The sequence below is a fragment of the Macrotis lagotis genome, chromosome 7 (genome assembly GCF_037893015.1).
Source record: "Macrotis lagotis isolate mMagLag1 chromosome 7, bilby.v1.9.chrom.fasta, whole genome shotgun sequence".
Lineage (NCBI taxonomy): Eukaryota > Metazoa > Chordata > Mammalia > Peramelemorphia > Peramelidae > Macrotis > Macrotis lagotis.
In genome coordinates, this window is record NC_133664.1 from 69,142,529 (window position 1) to 69,162,561 (window position 20,033).

At 38.4% G+C, this 20,033-nt stretch overlaps 1 long non-coding RNA gene across 5 annotated transcripts in view; it reads right to left on the reverse strand.

The window, feature by feature from the left end:
• The window catches only part of LOC141492612 (uncharacterized), a 154,629-nt gene that overhangs the window by 89,483 nt on the left and 45,113 nt on the right, over positions 1-20,033 (reverse strand). For 4 of the 5 annotated variants that reach the window (XR_012469981.1, XR_012469979.1, XR_012469980.1 and 1 more), the window contains exon 4: positions 7,010-7,089. This is a non-coding gene — a long non-coding RNA (uncharacterized LOC141492612). Of the gene's footprint in view, positions 1-3,541; positions 7,090-20,033 lie in introns of those variants that run through there. The other variant, XR_012469978.1, reaches the window with a different exon arrangement.

Genomic DNA, 20,033 nt, shown 5'->3' on the forward strand with positions numbered 1-20,033 from the left:
TTTTAACATATATATGTCATGCCTCCCTGAAGGTAGAACTCATGTCATATCTTTTTGCCTCCTCAGACTCAACATAATCTCTTGTGCATAGTAGATGTCAGCAGTAGTATGCCAATGAAAACATTGCTGAAATAACTTCAGCACCAGCTATTGATGAAATTATACCAAGTCCCAACTAAGAAAGTAGGTCAAGTGAAAATACGATTTGTAAATAACTTGTCGGACCCTGCTATTTTGACCCTTAGAAGGCAAAGACAGGTTATCTCCTTGATGAAAGTTACATCCTTGAATAATTCTAGAGGGGCAGAGCCAAGATGGTGAAAAAGAGTGGAGGGTGTCCTAGGAGCTCTCTCATAAATCTTAGAAATTAAGGATTTTAACTAAATTTTCGAGAGACAGAACCCACAGAGAGACCCAATGAGGCAGTGCTCCTACTCAAGGTAACCTGGAAAAGAGCAGAAAGTCTCTGCTCCCCGGGGTCGGAGGGGCAGCCTGCCAGAGGCCTTCAGCCTCCCGGAGGCAGTCCCAGGACACTGGGAGCCACGGCTCCCAGCTGCAGGGGAGTTTCCTGACCTGCGCCCTGGGGAGCACAGGGCACAAAGTGGGGGAACAGCGGGGGACCTCTGCCAGAGTGATCACATGGAGCCCAGCCCTCAGGGCACACAGCAAGCTGCTTGGCCACTGCATTCCAGAGCCAGGAAACAGAAGCAGGTGCAGCCCATAAGCAGGAGCCCTCAGGGCATGAGTCCATTGAACTGAGGGAGTGGAGTGAAGAGAGACTGCAGAGCTCTGTCCTCTGCCCCTGGAACAGGACTCTGGGGCTCTGACCACATTCAGATCCTGATCGCAGCCTAGACCCCTCCAGAAGAGCAGCAGGGCCCCCCCACCTTGGCCCCATGGCGGGGGGGGGCGCATATGGTCATTCACAGACCAGGAGGGAGGACAGAGCCTCACACACTGAGACCCTTGTAGGAGTGTCCCAAAAGCTCTGGAAGCACCCCAAAAACAGGCTTAGGTTGGGAAAAATGAGCAAGCAGAGAAAAAAGAGGAATGCAATTGAGAAATATTTTGCAAATGAGCCCAAGAAGGATCAAAATACTCAGTCTGAAGATGAAAAAGCACAAGCTCCTACATCTAAAGACTCCAAGAAAAACAGAAATTGGGCTCAGGCTATGACAGAGATTAAAAAAGACTTTGAAAATCAAATGAGAGAGTTAGAAGAAAAACTGGGAAAAGAAATGAGAGAGATGCAGGAAAAACATGAAAATGAAGTCAGCAGCTTAGTCAAGGAAATCCAAAAAAAAATGCTGAAGAAAATAGCATGCTAAAAAACAGCTTAGGTCAAATGGATAGAACAGTTCAAAAAATTATTGAGGAGGTAAAAATCAGAATGGGCCAGATGGAAAAAGAGATAAGAAAACTCTCTGAGAACAAATCCTTCAGACAAAGAATAGAATTCAGGGAGATTGATGAATTTGCCAGAAATCAGGAATCAATACTTCAAAACCAAAAAACTGAAAAATTAGAAGAAAATGTGAAATATCTCATTGAAAAAACAACTGATATGGAAAACAGACTTAGGAAAGATAATTTAAAAATTATTGGAATACTTGAAAGTCATGATCAGGAAAAGAACCTTGACATCATTTTCAAAGAATTACTACAGGAAAATTGCCCTGATATCCTAGAAGCAGAGGGCAAAATAGAAATGGAGAGAATCCACCGATCCCCCTGAGAAAGAGATCCCCAAAAACAAACCCCTAGGAATATCATAGCCAAGTTCCAGAACTCCCAAGTCAAAGAGAAAATATTATAAGCAGCTAGAAGGACACAGTTCAAATATCGTGGAGCTGCAGTCAGGATCACACAGGACTTAGCAGCAGCTACATTGGAAGCTCGTAGGGCTTGGAATACAATATACTGGAAGGCAAAAGAGCTTGGAATGCAACCGAGAATCAACTACCCAGCAAGGCTGAATGTCCTCTTCCAGGGAAAAAGATGGACTTTCAATGAACCAGGAGAATTTCAAATGTTCCTGTTGGAATGGCCAGAGCTGAACAGAAGATTTGATCTTCAGATACAGGACTCAGGTGAAGCATGGAGATTGGAGGAGAGGGGGAAAATATGAGGGACTTAATGATGATGAACTGCATGTATTCCTGCATAGAAAAGCGACACTGATAATACTCATAGGAACCTTCTCAGTTAATAGAGCAGGTAGAGGGAGCTTTTATAGTTGAAGCACAGGAGAAAGCTGAATTCGAAGATAAAACATGGTGTAAAAATGGAGTCAATAGAAAAAAAAGGGAAATGTAATGGGAAAAAGAAAAAGGAGAGGGGGAATAGGCCAAGATATTTCATATAATAAGATTTTTCTTTATTATAATGATCTATTGCAATGATATGGAAGGGGGAAGGCAAGAGGGAACAAGGGAATCTTCGCTCTTAACAGAGGTGGCTAGGAGAGGAAACAGCATATATACTCAATGGGGTATAGGCATTTGGAGTAAGAAGGAGAGGGGGGGACAGGGGGAAGGGGGGGATGTGAGTGATGGAGGAGAGGATGGACCATGGGGGGGGGTCAGATATAACATATTTTCTTTTTTACTTCTTTCAAGGGCCTGGGATTGGAAAGCCTGTCTGGGACCACAGGGCCAGGTGGATTCTGGGCCTAAGGGGTGGTATGGGGCCTCAGGGCCTCTTGGCCCCAGGACCAGGGATCTGTCTGCTGTGCCACTCAGCGGCCCTACAGCAGAGTCAGAGTGAAAGGAGAGAGAAAATATAGTACATGGTAGTGGAGAAATAAGAAAGGAGGGAGTTGTGATCAGCAATGGCAAAGGTGGAAAAATATGGAAGTAACTTTTGTGATGGACTTACCATAAAGAATGTGATCCACCCACGACAGAGTTGTTGGTGTTAGAACAAAGACTCAAGCACATCTTTTATTATTATTTTTTTTGGGGGGGGTGCAGGGCAAATGGGTCTGGGTGGCCTGCCTAGGGCCACATAGCAGGGTGATCCTTGGGTGCCTGAGGCTGGATTTGGACCCAGGTGCTCCGGCTCAAGGGCCAATGCTCTGTCCACCACCCAGCCACCCCTACTATTGTTACTATTTTATTTTATTTTGGGTCTTTTTTTTTTCTTTTTTTTTTTTTTGGTTTTTGCAGGGCAGTGGGGTTCGGGTGGCTTACATATCACACAGCTGGGTGATTGTTGGGTGTACAGGGCCAGATGTGGGCTCAGGTGCTCGTGGCTCCAGGGCTGGTGCTCTGTCCATTGCTCCACCTGGCCATACCTACAATTATTACTATTATTTTTTTTAATTTTAGTTTTTTTTCTCTCCCCTTTACTTTATCGCTGAAGCAAGTTTATATTTATGGGGGGAGGGGATATCTCATTTACTCTTAAACAAGAATATTTTACTAATGTAAAAATAACATTAATTGTACAAAATGAGAATAAATATTAAATAAAAAAATTTAAAAATTTAAAAAATTTAAAAAATTAAAAATTAAAAAAATGAATAATTCTAAGCCTTTGACAAAAGGTTCAACCTGGCATCTGTCATTGGAATGCCAACAAACAGGCACGGATCTAAGTCAAGAGAAGGCAATGAAGAAATTGTCCTTGCTGCTCTTGCCTGTGGTTTCTATGGGGGAAAGTTTTATGGCCACAACAGAAATTTTTCTTGAAGATTTGTTTCCCTGCCTCTGACAGTGTGGGGAATTGTACAAGGGATGTTCCAGCATTTCCTTGGCCAATTCTTTATCCAAGAGGAGACCTGGCTTTGAACTCAGTCACGTCAGGAACAGGGGTTCTGTTCTTCAAATAAACAATCATAGTGAATCTCAATTCTACTGACATTTGTCAGAGCAGACATTTCATAAAGTCCTGCAGGGAAGGAATGTCAGCCTGGCCAAAATCAGAGAAGTTTTTTTTTCCCCCCAATAGGGCAGGCCCTTAGAGCCCCTGGGTATTCACGACCTCTGACCTAATTCGTTTCCAGTATATCATGTTGAAACACAGCCAAGTGCTATGGAAAGTAGACAATGGGAGTCAGTGGGGTGATGTCTCCGTTTAGAAGAAGAGAATCTGGGTATGTTCAATTTAATTTGAATCCTTGGGAGTGTGCTCCATTCTGGAAGAAGAGAATCTTAGGTATTCCCAATTTAATTTGATTCAATTAAACTTAGTGGGGGAAGCTTCTCGCTGTGCTAGGTGCTAGGTACCATGTTTGGTTTTATACAAAATCTGCATATGATACAATTCTAGTCCTAATGAACAATTTCCTTTGCCTAGCTCTGTCCTGGGCCCTCTTCTTATTTCTCCCACTATAACCTTATCTACCTCCATGAATTCAGTTATCATCTCTATACAGATGACTCAAATCCATATTTTCAGCTTTTCCTCTGAGCTCTATTCCCACCTTTCCAGATACCTGCTGGATGGTCCACTGACCCATCAAAGTCAATATGACCTGCTCCCTCCAAACTGGTCCTTTGTCCAAACTTCTCCATTTCTGTCAACATCACCATCAATCTCCCACTTTCCAAGACATGAAGCTTTGGAGTTTTATTGATTCTTTTATTTCCTATACAGACCGCATCTAATGTCATTATGCACTAATGAGTTCAATTCCACATCACTCACTTCTCTCTCCTCTCCACATCTCTCCACAACTCTCTACACAATCCTGACACCATCCTTCTTCAAGACCTCTCGATCATTTCTTGCCTAGACTAAATTGATCTACCCTTCTTTAGATTCCCTTCCTCCACAGTTCAGCCTTCATATGCTTGCCAGAATAATCTGCCTTATGTCCAAGATTTTTTTTTTTGTTTTGGAGGGGTTTTTTTAGGATTTTTCAAGGCCAATGGGGTTAAGTGGCTTACCCAAAGCCATACAGCTAGGTAATTATTAAGTGTCTGAGGCAGAATTTGAACTCAGGTCCTCCTGACTCCAGGGCTAGTGGTCTATCCACTGCACCAGCTAGCCCCGCCTTGTGTCCAAGTTTGACCAGGCTGACTCCTCCTGTGCTCTAAAGCCTACAGTGGCTCCTGTTGCCTACAGGAAAAAGAAGGGGGAAGAGAAGAAATAAGCTTTTATGTAGTACATACAAACTATCTGCCTGGCATTGGACTAGGGCTTTCTTTTTTAAACAAACTATCTCATTTGATCCTTAGAACAACATTATGAAGTAGACACTTTTATTATCTTCATTTGTTTTTTGTTTGTTTTTGAGGGAGACAATCAGGCTTAAGTGACTTGTCCAGGGTCACACAAATAGTAATGTTTGAGGTCAAATTTGAATTCCCTCTCCCATCTGGAGATGGACTGACCCATCTCCACGCTCTATGTATTTTCAAATTCATCCTTGGATGAACTTTCCTCATGCAAAGAATCATGCTGTAACAGAGGGAATGCAGGATGCTGATTCAAGAGATCTACCTCCGAATACTGACTTTTTGGGGGCTAATAACTGTGAGCCTGAGAAAGATGATTGAGTTTCCTGTGCCTCACTGTCCTCTTTCAAATGCACAGAATGATATTTCACTGAAGAGGAAGGAAGATTATGGGAATGATGATGATGGTGATGATGATATTTGTCCTTCATTCTTTTTTTTTTCAAGGCAAATGGGGTTAAGTGGCTTGCCCAAGGCCACACAGCTAGGTAATTATTAAGTGTCTGAGACCGGATTTGAACCCAGGTACTCCTGACTCCAGGGCTGGTGCTTTATCCACTGTGCCACCTAGCCGCCCCTTGTCCTTCATTCTTGAAGAAGACCATGACATCAGGGAGGTGATGCCATGACAAGTCCGTGAATTGGATTTGAGTGAGGGGAGGCTGTGCTAAGTCACCAACCTCACTTTCTCCTCTGGAATCGTCTGGGTCCAATGACCAGATATGATTCAGGATGACAGTTATTCGGAGATGAACACTGCAGTTAATCTCAGACTTTTTCAATATATTAGGTTGACTTTCCTTGAACTTTTTTCCTTCGTTTTCTAATTAATGTTGTTAAGCAGCAGTGTCACCTAATGAGCCCCCAAGATGTAGTTCTCAATACTACTAAGGGCAGAAACCACTTTAAACTATAATTGGGAAATATTTAATGAATAAATAAAAATATAATGAAGTGTAAATAATATCACATTTGAAAACTAAATCAATAGACAGAAACTTTACATATTAAATAATGGTTCTCATTTCTATTTGAGTCTGATACCATTTTTGTTAATTTTGTGGGATGAGATGGGAGAAGACTGTGTTAGGAAATATAGATCATTTTTTACAAAATTATCAAAAATTTTTATTTTAAAAATGCAGTCACTAAGGGGGCAGCTAAGTGGTTCAGTGGATAGAGCACCAGTCTTGTGGTCAGGAGGATCTGAGTTCAAATCCAAAAACTTAATAATTGCTTAGCTGTGTGACCTTGAGCAAGTCACTTAAACCCCATTGCCTTGCAAAAACAAAAAAAATTAATTACTTCCTCACAGAATTATTGTGAAAGAAATGCTTTGCCAACTTTAGAGAGCTATTAAATATGAGCTGTTACTATCATTATCAAGCATCCCAATTGTCCTTTGAAGTTCAGTTCATTGGTACCACCCAGATAAAGGCTTCTCTGACCTTCTATACAGTGAAAACCTCAAGGTGGGTTTGTTTTATTGCTGTCTTTGTATTCCCATTGCCTAGCAGAGATGATGTTGATTGTTTCCTTTCCAAATCACACTAAAGTTCTGGAGTCCTGTCACACCCTACTTAATATTCTACTGAACTATATACCCTCCCTAGTAAATTGTAAGCTCTTTGAGAGAAAACTGCTAGTCCAAAGTACTGTGTAAAAAGTAGCTTCTTCCTAAATGTTGAATTTAACCAAATTGAATCTGGTTGGGGAGATAAGACAAATAACTGTTACATTCTCCCAAAAATGATTGATGAAAAATGATTGTTTTTCATCCTTTATTTGCTTAAGGGACTATGATATGAGTAATTGTTTTGACTTACATGTGAATTGGGCTTAAGTGAGGCAAATTTGCACAGTCATCAGCTTCTTTCTCTCTTCCAGAGTCATTGAAATCCAGCAGCTGAAAAAAAAAAAGTCAAGATGATTGGCAGTGACCCAGGATGATGAGAATGATCTTGGCATCTCTGATGTCTGAGCAAACTCTAAGTGTTTCATGGCACTAGTTTCACCCACCTTCACGGCCATCAGAACATTCATGGGCTCATTCTGCTAGGGAAAACCCGGAGGTAGATATCCCCTAACTCACCAACAGGTTTGAGGCCTGTCAGTTACCCTCAAACTGGTTAGTTCCTCTTGGAGACAGTTTTACCTAGAGATGACTGCTGAACCTGGTAGAGCTTCTTTGAGCCACAGGTGAGACACCAACGGAGATTGAATAATTTAGAAAAGACCTCACACTACGTGCTGATCCTTCCTGAACATCTCTTATAAGGACTCAGGATCCCCAATAAAGGACTGAAAGTAGTTTGGGAACATTTCAAAGAAAGAAGGTGGGTTTGGGGTAGGACTTTGAATGACAATAGGATGATAACCAACATAGGAAACATTGAAGTTTGGTATAGTAGAAAGAATACAAGACATAGAGATCTGAACTTGGGCCTTGGCTCTTAAACTACTAACTCTAAGACCTTAGACAAGTCATTTTATTTCTATTCCTTGGTTACTTCATATGAAAAATGATAATAATGCAAAGAAAGAACTTGGTAACGATTAGAGCACTATTATAAACTTCAAAATACTACATAAATATCCATTTTTATATCAAAATGCTATTAATATTGTTGTTGCTATTTCATTACCAGAAAATAGCATAAACAAAAAACTTAGTGGAGGATATCAACCGGAAGTTGGAGCAGTGGTTTGTGTTGGGGAGTAGGAACAAGTAAGTTTGCGCAGAAAGGGGCCTTAAATATCAGGAAGAAAAGTTTATATTTTATACTTGTAAGCAATGGTAAATCTTTGGAGGTTTTGCATAGGAGAATGATATGATAAAAGTAATGTTTTAGGAAGATTAATCTGTCATCAAAGAGCAGGATAAATGGAAATGGGCAGGGAGAGTGATTGGAGTTAGGAAGTTAATGCTATAATTCAACATGAGATGATAAGGACTTAGACCCAGATGAACGTTAAAAGAAAAGCATAAAGGAAGAAGCAGGCTGAGAGAAATTTTGAAGGAAAAATCAATCTCTTAATTGCCCAAAGGATCTTAATCCTTCTCCTTCTGATCTAAACCATCCTACTGTTAGAGTATTAAAATGATTCTTTTGTCAGATTATTCCCCTCCTCAAAAAACTTCAGTGGCTCCCCAGTATCCAGTTTCCTTAACCTGGTCATAGACCCCCTTCATATACTTCCCAGAACCTAACACTGAGTTTTTCACATACCTAGTGGGAGCTTAATAAACATGTGTAAATTATCTTCAACTGGAAGACTGGTTGACCACTCCTCAGGAGTGTCTTAGAAGCTTATGTCCTCAAAGTGCATTCTTCATGAAGTCACTAGGGGGAGTCTCAGAATAACAAGATCAACACACATTCACCAGTGTAGACAATAACCTAGCCCTTGGCACAGCCCTGCCTTGCCAACCAGGGTACTCTGCAGCCAACCCAACTTCTCCCTCTCTATAGCACTTTATATTAAGTTCTGGTTGCATATAGACATGCATAGACAGAATAGACCATCCTCTGGTCAGTCCTGGTAACCAGAACCTCAAAAACAAATTCACTCAAAAGAAAGGGCAAAGTGAGAGGGAGAAAGATAGGGAATAAACATTATTAAGCAACAGTGATATTCCAGTCATTGCACTAAATGTTTTACAAACAACAACCCAATAAGGTATTATCACCCCATTTTACAGTTGAGGAAACTGAGGCAGATAGGGATTAAATGACTTGTTCAAGGTTGCAATGCCAATAAAGGACTAAGACTGAATTTGAATTCAGTTCTTGATTCCAGACCCAGTGTGATATCCTCTCCACCACCAGTTGAGCCACCAATACAACTATTAGTCGAAGAAACTCCTAGAATCCCATCCTTGACACCTCTTACACACTATCTATATAATATAAAGCTGATCTCCATAGTACTAGAAAAATGCAAAACCTTAATTAGAACTTTATCTCCTATTACTCATTGGCATGCTTGGGAGAGTTGTTGCCCACATCCTCTAAAAGTAACCTAACAGCTATGGAATTGTGGCTCTAATATTTGTGAATTCAGTTACTGCCTCTTTGCCCTGTTAGCTCCAGTGGTTGTCTGACATGACTCAACCATGTTGCCTGCCATGGAAGCAATTCCCTTCAGAGAATGGAAGAGATAAATTAGTTTAAGAAAACTATCGGGTTTCAAACCTAGGTAACCAGGTGGTACACTGACAAAGATTTAAAAAAAAAAAAAAAAGCTTGGAAGGAAAGTATATTTTGAAGAAGATGATAAATTAGATTCAAGTAATGAAAAATAATTCACATTCAAGACACCAGTAAATAATTAAAAACCTAAGACTTGATCTTAAGTGAGAAATCATTATTGAGGATTTGGGAGTCATATCCACAGAGAATGAATGAATCCGTTCTCCAAAGGAAGATACCAATGGAGAGTCAAGAGTTGAGCCTTGGGGTGTTCCTACAACGGAATAGGACCAACAGCATATAGAGGAGTATCGGATAAGTGAGAGAAGAAACAGATTAACATGTCCGAGGAAGATGCCAGATCACTGTCAAATGCTACAAATATAATAACTGATTTTGAGAGCTGGAAAGGACCAAAGAAGTAAGAAAGTCCAACACTGTCATTTTACAGGCAGCTAAACTGAAGCCCAGACAGAGACTTTAAATGATTTGCCTGAACTCACATAACATGTTGGTAGCAAAATGAGAACAGGTTCCCAACTTTCCTGCCTCCTAAACCAGTGCACTCTCCATTTTATCTCATTACTTTTTGAAAAGGTCTTTGGATTTCATGAAAAGAAGTTAATTGACTTTAGATCAAGACAGAAGCCAAACTGCAAGACGTCAAGAAGGATTGGCTCCCTCCAGGCCCACTACTCTAGGATTCTGGGGAAGAATGGTAAATAAATTGAGGCAGCCAGCAGCAAAAGAGGCAATTAAGGTTGATAATTGCCACTTAAGGGACTTTCACTCCAAACACCTTCATAGTTTCCCCTAAAGAGTAAATAAGTGTGATCTGACTAAATAGCAAACCATTAAAATACAAACAACTTAGTGAAAGCAGAATCCATTTAAATCCACATTGAATGAAAGGGGTCTTTGCAGGTGGCCCATCCAAAGTCCATGAGGTTCCAAGTTCATAAGGTAACTATCTTTGTTTTATCTCCAGGATAGTGACTCCATATTGTTCTGTACTTTCCTTTAAAAAAAAAAGGGGGGTTTTTTTCCCCGTTTTTCCTTTAAACAAACTGAATCTCTTAATTTCCTAAATGTATTTGTCCACAGGGAAGCTATTTGTGTACTTATGAGTCCTAATGCTAAGCCAATGAAAGCAGTGGCAAAAAACCATTTTTCATTGTTATCAGTGAAAGAGCAGAAGAAAATGGGAGTCTCAGAGGATCATGGTGTTTTAGAAGAAAAGCAGATATATATATTTTTTATTTTAGTGTCTTACTCCTCCCTATTTCTTCACTTTAGAAAAACAGATGGCAGGAACAACACCTACAATAGGCCAAAAGCTGGTTTCCCAGTGGACTTAGCAAAAACAGTCAAATTTCACAAATCAAGAAAACTGACTTTCAATTCAATTCAACAAATAATTATGTGTATGATGCTATGTATGCAAAGCAGAGAGATAGAAAAGTTTTTTAAAAATAGTTACTGCCCTCAAGAAGCTTATTTTTTATTTGAGAATGCAGCATGTAAATACAGTAACCAATTCAAGATTTTTTAGAAGAGATGGGGGGAAAAGCCCACCAACAATTATATAGGAAGTCCAAATAAAAATGACCCTTAAAGAAAGGGAAAGATTGGGGTGGCTAGGTGGCACAGTTGATAGAATGCTGGCCCTGGAGTCAGGAGTACCTGAGTTCAAATCCGACCTCAGACACTTAATAATTACCTAGCTGTGTGACCTTGGGCAAGTCACTTAACCCCATTGACTTAAATAAGTTTTAAAAAAATTTAAAGAAGTAATTTTCAAAATGTGGAGACCCCTTACATAGCTTTCCAGGGATCTAATTCCTAATATGGTAAATATTGATAGCTATAACTCACATAAATAAAAGCTCTTTGGGAGTCTTCAACAATTTAGGAGTCTTGATACTCAGAAGTTTAAGAATCACTTCTACTGAGAAAAAAGAATATTTGGGGAAATGGTGGATTTGAAAGTGGGGAGAAAGGAGAAGATAAGTTTTTGGGGTGCTGTTAGGATATCCAGGAAGAGATATCTAGCAGAAAGTTGGAGATGAGGATCTAGGGGTCAGAAGAGAGATTGTTGTAAAACTGTATGGAAAAATTTTAAAGGCATCAGCATAAAGTTAATGATAACTGGACCATGGGAGCTATTGAGTTATGCCAAGAGAATGAAGACAGAAGAGATGAAACCTCCGAGTCTTTCAGAAAATATTCACAATTAAGGTTGTTTATTCAGCCAGGAACAGGAGTGAGCATCCAGGTATAAGGGTAGGTCAGCATTATCAAAAACTATAGAGAGGTTAAAAAGGAGAAAAACGATCAGAGTTAATGATGAAGACATTGCTATAAAATTCCAGCCAAGAGGTGAGCTAGAATCCAGATTCCAAGGGATTAAGAAGTGAGTGGAAGATTAGGTGAAGGCAATGGTGCTGATTACTTTTTCAGGATTTTGACTACTAGAAAAGAGTATTATAGGATGATAGCATGGGGAGGTGGCAGAGAAGAGGTGACTCTGCCTTTAGCCACCCAAAAAGAAGTCTGTATATAAGAAGAGACTTCAAAAGGAAAAAGAAAGGGAGAAGACGTGAGAGAAGATCCCAGAAAAAAAGCAAGAGAGGATAGAATCAAGGGCTTATGAAGGGGAATTGACCTTGATTTTAAAACAGTCACTTCTTCATTAGAGACTGTAGCAAAGGAGAACAGAATAGGGGGAAAGGGTAACGTAGATGGATTTTGAGGTCTAAAAGGGAGGATGAAGAAACTCTGAATGAATAGTTTTCATTTTATCAGTAAAATAGGCATTCAGTTTCTCTGCTGAGAGGGAAGGGGGGAGGGGATATTGTAGGAGGTTGGAGGAAAGAAAAGAATGCTTTGAAAAAATGTGGGAGACAGAGATCAAGGGATCATGGGAGACAACATGAGTCAAATGTTCAAGACTTGTTCAGAAAAGGAAAAATAAAGACAAAATATAGAGCCTAGAATTGGAATGTGTTCATAGAAAGGAGCATTTTTAGTTTGAGGACCACAATCTTCCTGCTATACTTAGCATTGTTTAGCCCTATATTTGAGCAGTGTCTGGTGTGGGATATTAGAACTGAGGCAATATGAGGAAATCTTGAAGAGAAGGTCTGAAACCATAAAGGATTGAGAAATAGTTTCTTTGATGAAAGTTTAAAGGAACTAGAATCATTTTAGACTCAAGATAGGAAAACATTAGTATGATTCAGATTCCACCCCAGTGTGGAAGAAAAGTGATCCTAGATTCTTAAAGCATAGGACTATGGAATTTCAGCATAAACCTGAAAAAATTTTGATAAGGGCTTGCTTTTCAGACTTCCTCCTACTCTACCATACAAGTCATAACATATAATATTTATAAAGAAAAAGATTTAAACAGTAGTATAATAGGTGGACCAATGCAACCAAGCCCTGGTTCTACATAAAACCAGATGAATCTGGTTATTCCTAAAAGATAATTCTCTTTGGGTCATTACCCCCACCCAGAGTTTACACTTGGAAATTTTACCCTAAAGCTTATATCTAAGTTTATACCAATTTGGCTAAAGAGACCCCCAGATTCCATAGAAGAACTCAATATAGCCATGTATATATTATACAGAACAGTCTTTACTTCAATCCACCGTTAATGCAGAAAATTCAGAGGACTCACAAGAGCCCATTAATAAATGTAAAAAATAACCAGCAACACACATTGCAAGGATCCACAATAACTAATAAATAATGAATATAATGTTTCTATCTCTTTATTAAATCTCACTTCTACCAGATCCTAAAGGCCTTCAGACTCAGTGCTGCTTCATAATAGGGTCTTCTCAGAAACTCACTAAACTTGACCATGTTATTGATCTCTAGTGCATTCCATAGGGGACCCATGAGAAATAAATCTCATGGGACAATTTTGAAGGATTGGATTCTCCAAGAAGGGAAATGCTCTTGGGACTGCTTACGGGCAACCCATCTACTAATCTGACCCATCCCATCTGAATTACTCATGGTGATGATGGAAGAAAAACTTCAGATCCCTTATTGCCTCAATGCTTAAGTCTCTAGACACTATTTTTCTCTGTATGTGGGGTCATAGGAGTGTGATCTGCCCTTTTTGCCAAAATAAAAGGTGTATTGCTCAAAAAAAATTCCCTTTCTCTGCCTAGAAGACTAGATTCTGCAATCATGATTCTAGAGAATCTTTTTTCTTTAAACTAGAAGTTCAGATATCAGGATATTCAAACCTGCAGCTATTAGAGAAGCAATCACTAGCAGTTAACTCAAAAAGTTAGATCCAAGAACCTGAATTGTCAGAGCTTTCCCTCAGGTCCCATGAATGAGCATATATCTACTTCTGTCTGTAAGACAGCCTGGGGAAGAGCAGGGAGGAGAAGGACACAATCCTGCTGAACAGGTAAGAACTTATCTCAGAGGAAATATGGGAAATGCAAAAGAACCAGATCATTTTGGTAAGCCCAACAAATGGGTGGCTCTTCCCACAAGAATCTTTCCTTCCTAGAATGTGAAGTAAGAAATTAATTCATCTTGGGACTGACCATCCTCAGTGAAACCCACACTCTAGGAGGTGACAGGGAATGGCTCCAAATTTATTTCTGAGCCTGATCCTTTTGATTCAATCAGAAGTCAATGAACATATTCTTCTTTAAGGAAATGCTTAAAAATCGATCTAAATTGTCCAGGAACTACCTTGACCAACTTTTTTTTACCTACTGTAAAAATAAATTAATGTTTAGACTTTAAAACAAACATGTAATTTGAAGTCCCTGGCCACCAGACTGAATCTTTCTAAGTTTTTTCAAACTATGTTATTCTTGAAATCATAGAATTCTGGAGCTAAAAGGGACTTAGAGTGACAAACCTAGAGTCAGGAAGACCTGAGTTCAAATCCAGCCTCAGATACTAGCTGTGTGATGGTAAGTCATTTAGCTCTATTTGCCCCAATTTCCTCATCTGTAAAATAAGCTGGAGAAAGAAATAATAAACTACTTCAGTGTATTTGTCAAGAAAACCCTAAAAGGAATCATAAAGAGTTAAACAGGACTGAAATAACTAAACAACAAAAGTTGAATCCCATCACTTGACAGGTGTGAAAACTAAGGTTTAAATAGACTTCACACAACTAGTTAGTTTGAATAAAATCAAGACCAGGACCTCCTCAAACTGTGTGTATACATTTAGTAAATGGGTGAAATCTAAAATTTTTAAAAATAAACTTTTTTACATATGTTTATCATCTGTCCTCCCTCATTGAACAAAAACAAAAATAAAATCCTCATCATAAGCATATATCCAAAAAAAAACGCTCACATTGGCCATGACTCTCTGCATTTTATGTTCACTTCTTAGAAGGTTATTGGTGTATTTCATCTTTGACATTCTGGATTCATAATTTATCATTGCCTCACTATTGTAGAATAACAACTATGAAATGTAAAATTTCAGACATCCAAAATACAACTCAAGCCTGAAAGGAAAAGTCACCTTCTAAGATGGTAGAATTTGGACAATTGAGAGGTCATAAGGTGCTATTCTATGGTCCTCTTGTTGACTAAAGTTCATAAGATCCCTGGACATATTAAAAATGAGCAAATTTTTGAATGAAATTTAAAAATGGAGTGTTACTCACCATTATCTTCACCTACCTTCCTTTCCTTCTCACATCTTTTAATCTTCAAAGTATAGCCCTCGTTGTAATGAAGTACAAGCATTTTGTTTTCTTGTCAAATTGTATTTTTCCTTATTTATATAAGGCTGAAGCAGGTAGGTATAAACAAAGAAGTTACCTTCACGTGTGAATTTTCTCTTTTTTTATTTTGGATGATATCTTATATTGATCTTAAATGCAAAATTGCCAATGCCTCACCTATACATATCATTTTATAAAATAATTGTTGTAAAATATGACAATCAACTAATAACTCTCTATGTACAGTAGTCCCATCCAGGGCCAATCCTCCCAACTCAAATTCCTAGCTTGAGGCCTCTAATCTGTTTCTTTGGGGGATGCATGTACATGAAACCATTGTGTCATTAAAGAAATCAGCCTCTATTTGCAATCAGTTCAGAACTGAGATGAACTTTTTAAAAAAATTTTTCTATTAAAAAAGATTTCTATAGGTATCTTTTGCTTTTATATTACTATATATATTTCTCCTATGAGCAAGTTAGTTGGCACAATGAATAGAGGCTTGGAGTCAGGAAGACTTAAATTCAAATTCTGCTTCATATATTGACTATGTAACCCTGAACAAGTCACTTAGCCTCCTTCTGCCTCAGTTTCCTCATCTGTAAAACATGGGCAATAATACAATCTACAGCACAAGATTGTTAGGCAAATCAAATGAGATACCATTTGTATGTTCGTTAAAGCATCATATAAATTCTAGCTATAATTAATTATTCCTTCCTCTTCTCAAAGAACCATCCCTTATAATGGAGGATAAGAAAAAGAAGGAAAAATTTTAGCAATCAATTAACACATTCAAAAATCTGACATTATATTCAATGTTATACTCCCATGGGCCCCCATCTCTGCATAGACTTGGAGGAGATATCTTTCTTTATCTCTTTTTTTGTGACTAAGTTTAATCATCATCATTTCACAACATTTGGTTTCAATTGATTCATGAACACTCGTTTTTGATGCTGCTGTATCCCAATCCTATCTTGAATCTATCACATCAGCATTTCAACCAAGATATGCTTTCATATTTCAACATATTTCAACAGCTATGTGCTCTGGTAACTGTTTTCAATAGACAACTGTACCTTGACTTATGATAAGGGCCTTTGAGAATGTGGGAATAGTAACTGGAAGGGGATATCCTAATTTACCTTTTGCCTAAAATCCAGATTTTCATATTCTGAGTTTACCTAAGGAGGAAGGACCCATTTTAGCAGTATCAGTCAGATATGACTGAAAAAACAACTCAAAAATATTTTAACATACCTCATGAATAGACATCATTCAGGTACTCAAAGGTCCAGAGAAATCAGGTTAGATCAAGCATTATAGTAGCCACTACTTCCATTGTGTGACTGAAGAAGCCAAAGGAGTAGATATGTTAATGAATCCTATAGCCACTCTTCTCCCATCTCCTTCCTGACCAATCTCCCCCACCCCAAACTTTTGCAAAGTACATAGATTATTGGATCAATGCCACAGGATCTCAGAGATACCTTAGAAGTTGAGTCAATTTAAAATAAGTGGCATTTGTTACCTTGGTTTCTTGGCTTTGATTTAAGTAACTAAAAATCATAGCATTAAAATTAGGACTTCCCCCTCGGAAGGTTTTCCTGAAAGAGAGGAGAATAAGCATGAATTCAGAACCTATTATTGTGCAAAATGCTTTACAAATATCTCATTTGATCTTCACAACAAGCCTTTGAGATGGTAGCTATTATTATCCTCATTGAGAAAACTGAGACAGACAGAAGTTAAGTGACTTGAACAGGGTCACCCAGATAGTAAATAACTGAGGCTGGATTTGAACTCATATCTCCATGACTCCAGGTCCAGTGTTTTTTCCACTGAGTCACCCAGTTACCTATGTACAAGATTCAGAAATAGTATTCATTGGAATCTTTTCATTTATTGGTAATAGAAGGTCCTAGAAAACTGTTTTGTTCCATGAATGAGATCTATTGATCTCATTTATTAAGTGCTTTTTTTGCAGAAAGTGCTGGAGATACAAAGGAAAGTAATAATGCAGATACTTCCATAACTAAGACCCCTCCTTGGATTCCATCCAGAGTCGAGCCACCAGATGTTCGATCTTGCTCTGAGTCCTAGGGTGTCCTAAGATTCTTCTGATCCTAACTTCAAAGACCAGATCATAGGTCATGTGGTTCATTATGTGCTCATAACCCCACTACCTGTGGTGAGTGGGATATTGGCTCAGGAAATCTCTTTTTATCCAAATCTAGGGAAGAAGCAACTTCTCCTCCAGAAAAAAAAAAAGGACTTTATTTATCTGTACCTATTGTATTGTAGTTGCTTGTTGTGAAAATTAATTATCATCTTCCGCTGAATTCTATGATGACTTGCCTGGTGACGGCCTTAGCTAGGCTCATGATAGTGATTGGCAGGTCTTTCTCCTTCTATTACCAATAAACTACAAAAATTAGTGGTCAGATCCAATGGGTTAAGGGCTACCACACACTAGGAGAAAAATGGAAATCACAGAATTCATGATTCCTAGGAGAACAAGAGAAGGAAAACAGTGACTAAAATTAGCTTGAATCAATGTTTGTTGATTGACTGGCCAGAACCTCAAGCAAAGTGGGGGAATTGCCTCAGCTGGAAATTCCTCTACTGCACTTATTTAAATTTGTATGTATCTCATTCCTATTTTCAGGGCTCCATTAGAACCAATTCCAATTTGAAGTCAGAGATCAGTGCACCCTCCTATTTACTCCCCAGCCCTAACAAAAAAAAAAAATTCCAGAATTCAGCTTTACAAATGTCAAACTCAAACCATAATAGTTTATTCCTTCAGAAATTATCTCCCATCCCCAGCCCCTAAATGATATCTTTAGTGTAACTTTCTGTCTTCTCTTCCCAAAGAATGACAAGCTAAAAGAAGGAACAGGAAAACAGTGTTAGAAAAATGTCTCACCTTTTCTAGAAAAACGACCATAGACACCATTTCTTACATAAAAGGAAAAGCTAGTGGCAGAATAAAACTCTTAAGCTGAAAGTTTGTTCTGAATTCATCTGAAATCCTAGATTTCAGGTTATGGAGCTGCCAATCTTCCAAGGTTGAGGGCAAAACTAAAGCTTGAGTGCAGACACAAGCATTGGCATTGAATTGGCATTGTTCCTCCTCAGGAAGGCTGAAATTAAATATTTCAGTCCCCGTCCTCCTCAATCTTCATCCTAACTTCCATATCAATTCCTTTCTTCTTTCCTTCTTTCTTTTTTCTTTTCTTTTCTTCCTTTCATTCTTCTTTATTTCTTCTCTCTCTCCCTTTCTTCTTTCTTTTTTTCTTCTCTTCCTTCCTTCTCTTCCTTCCTTCCTTCCTCCCTCCTTCCCTTCTTCCTTCCTTCTTTCCTTTCTTTCTTTCTTTCTTTTCTTTCTTTCTTTCTTTCTTTCTTTTTCTTCCTTCCTTTCATTCTTTCTTTCTTTTCCTTCTTTCTCTTCCTTCCTTTTCTTCTTTCCTTCTTCCTTCTTTTCTTTCTTTCTTCCTTCCTCTCTTCCTTCCTTCCTCCCTCCTTCCCTTCTTCCTTCCTTCTTTCCTTTCTTTCTTTCTCTTCCTTTCTTCCTCCTTCCCTCCTTCCTTCCCTTTTTCTTTCCTTTCTTCCTCCCTCCCTTCTCCCTTCATTTCTTCCTTACTTCCTTTCTTTCTTTTTCTCTTTCTCTCTCCCTTTCTTTCTTTCTCTCTGTCTCCCTTTCTCTCTCCTTCTCTTTCTCTTTCTCTCTCCCTTTCTTTCTTTCTCTCTGTCTCCCTTTCTCTCTCCTTCTCTCTCTCTCTTCCTTCCTTCCTTTCTCTTTTTTCCTTCCCTTGCTTTCCTCCTTCTTGTTTAGTTTGTTTGTTTGTTTCTTTCTTTCTTTCTTTCTTCCTGTCCATATCATCTCTCATTTTCTGGCTCTCAAATAATATAATTAGTAGACCAATGAACTTAGAGTCAAGAAGACCTAAATGCAAATTCCAACTCCAATACTTAGTGCAGATGTAACCCTGTACAAATTACAACCTCTTTCAGCATTAGTTTCCTAATATGTCAAATGGAATAATAACAGATCCTGTTGTACAGAGTTGCTATAATAATATGTTTAAAGATTAAATAATGTACTTTATATGTAATGACTTCTCTCATAAGCATTATCATAATTACCACTTTTAAGGAATAAGTGAATGATTTTATAGCGGTAAAGTGAAAGGAAAAATTGAGTCAATAGTTCCAGTTTTATGTATCACATTGTTTTCTCTTCAGGGAAATCATTTCAAAGATCATGAAAGGCATAATAAAAGAAGTAGAAACAGCACATTTTCCCTATAGTCCTCTGGTAGCTCTGCCACAAATTTGCTGTGTGACTTCAGATGTCACTTTCTCTCTTTTGACCTTTGTTTCATAGGATCATGGCTCATGAGCTGGGAAGGTCATTGAGTCCATCTGAGGTTCAGGGAGTTAAATGACTTGCTAAAATGATAGTGTCGGAGTTGTGATTTGAATTCAGGATCCTCTAAATAATGAATTATATTATTTTCACTGTATGTATTGCTTGCCCCTCCTTATCTGTCAAGTGAGCAAATATCCCTTTGAGTTCTAAAATGTGATAATTCTATAATGTCATTGTAGAAGTTGAAATTTAAGTGTAGTCTCCTGTACTGATCTGGAGAACTGAGTCAGTCTTCCGAGGTTGGAACCCCAAGAAATATATAATATATATTATATATATATATTATATATATATGTATATATATGCATATGTATACATATATATGATACTTTTTTGCAACTAGATTTTATTATCTTTATTTATGATTTAATAAGACACAATTGTAAAAATGGCATTGGGTTTCCATGATCCTTACTCATCTATAATAATGATGAAGAAAATAAATTTATAGAAAAATGGAAGGTTTTTAAAAATATGTGACATTCTTTAAA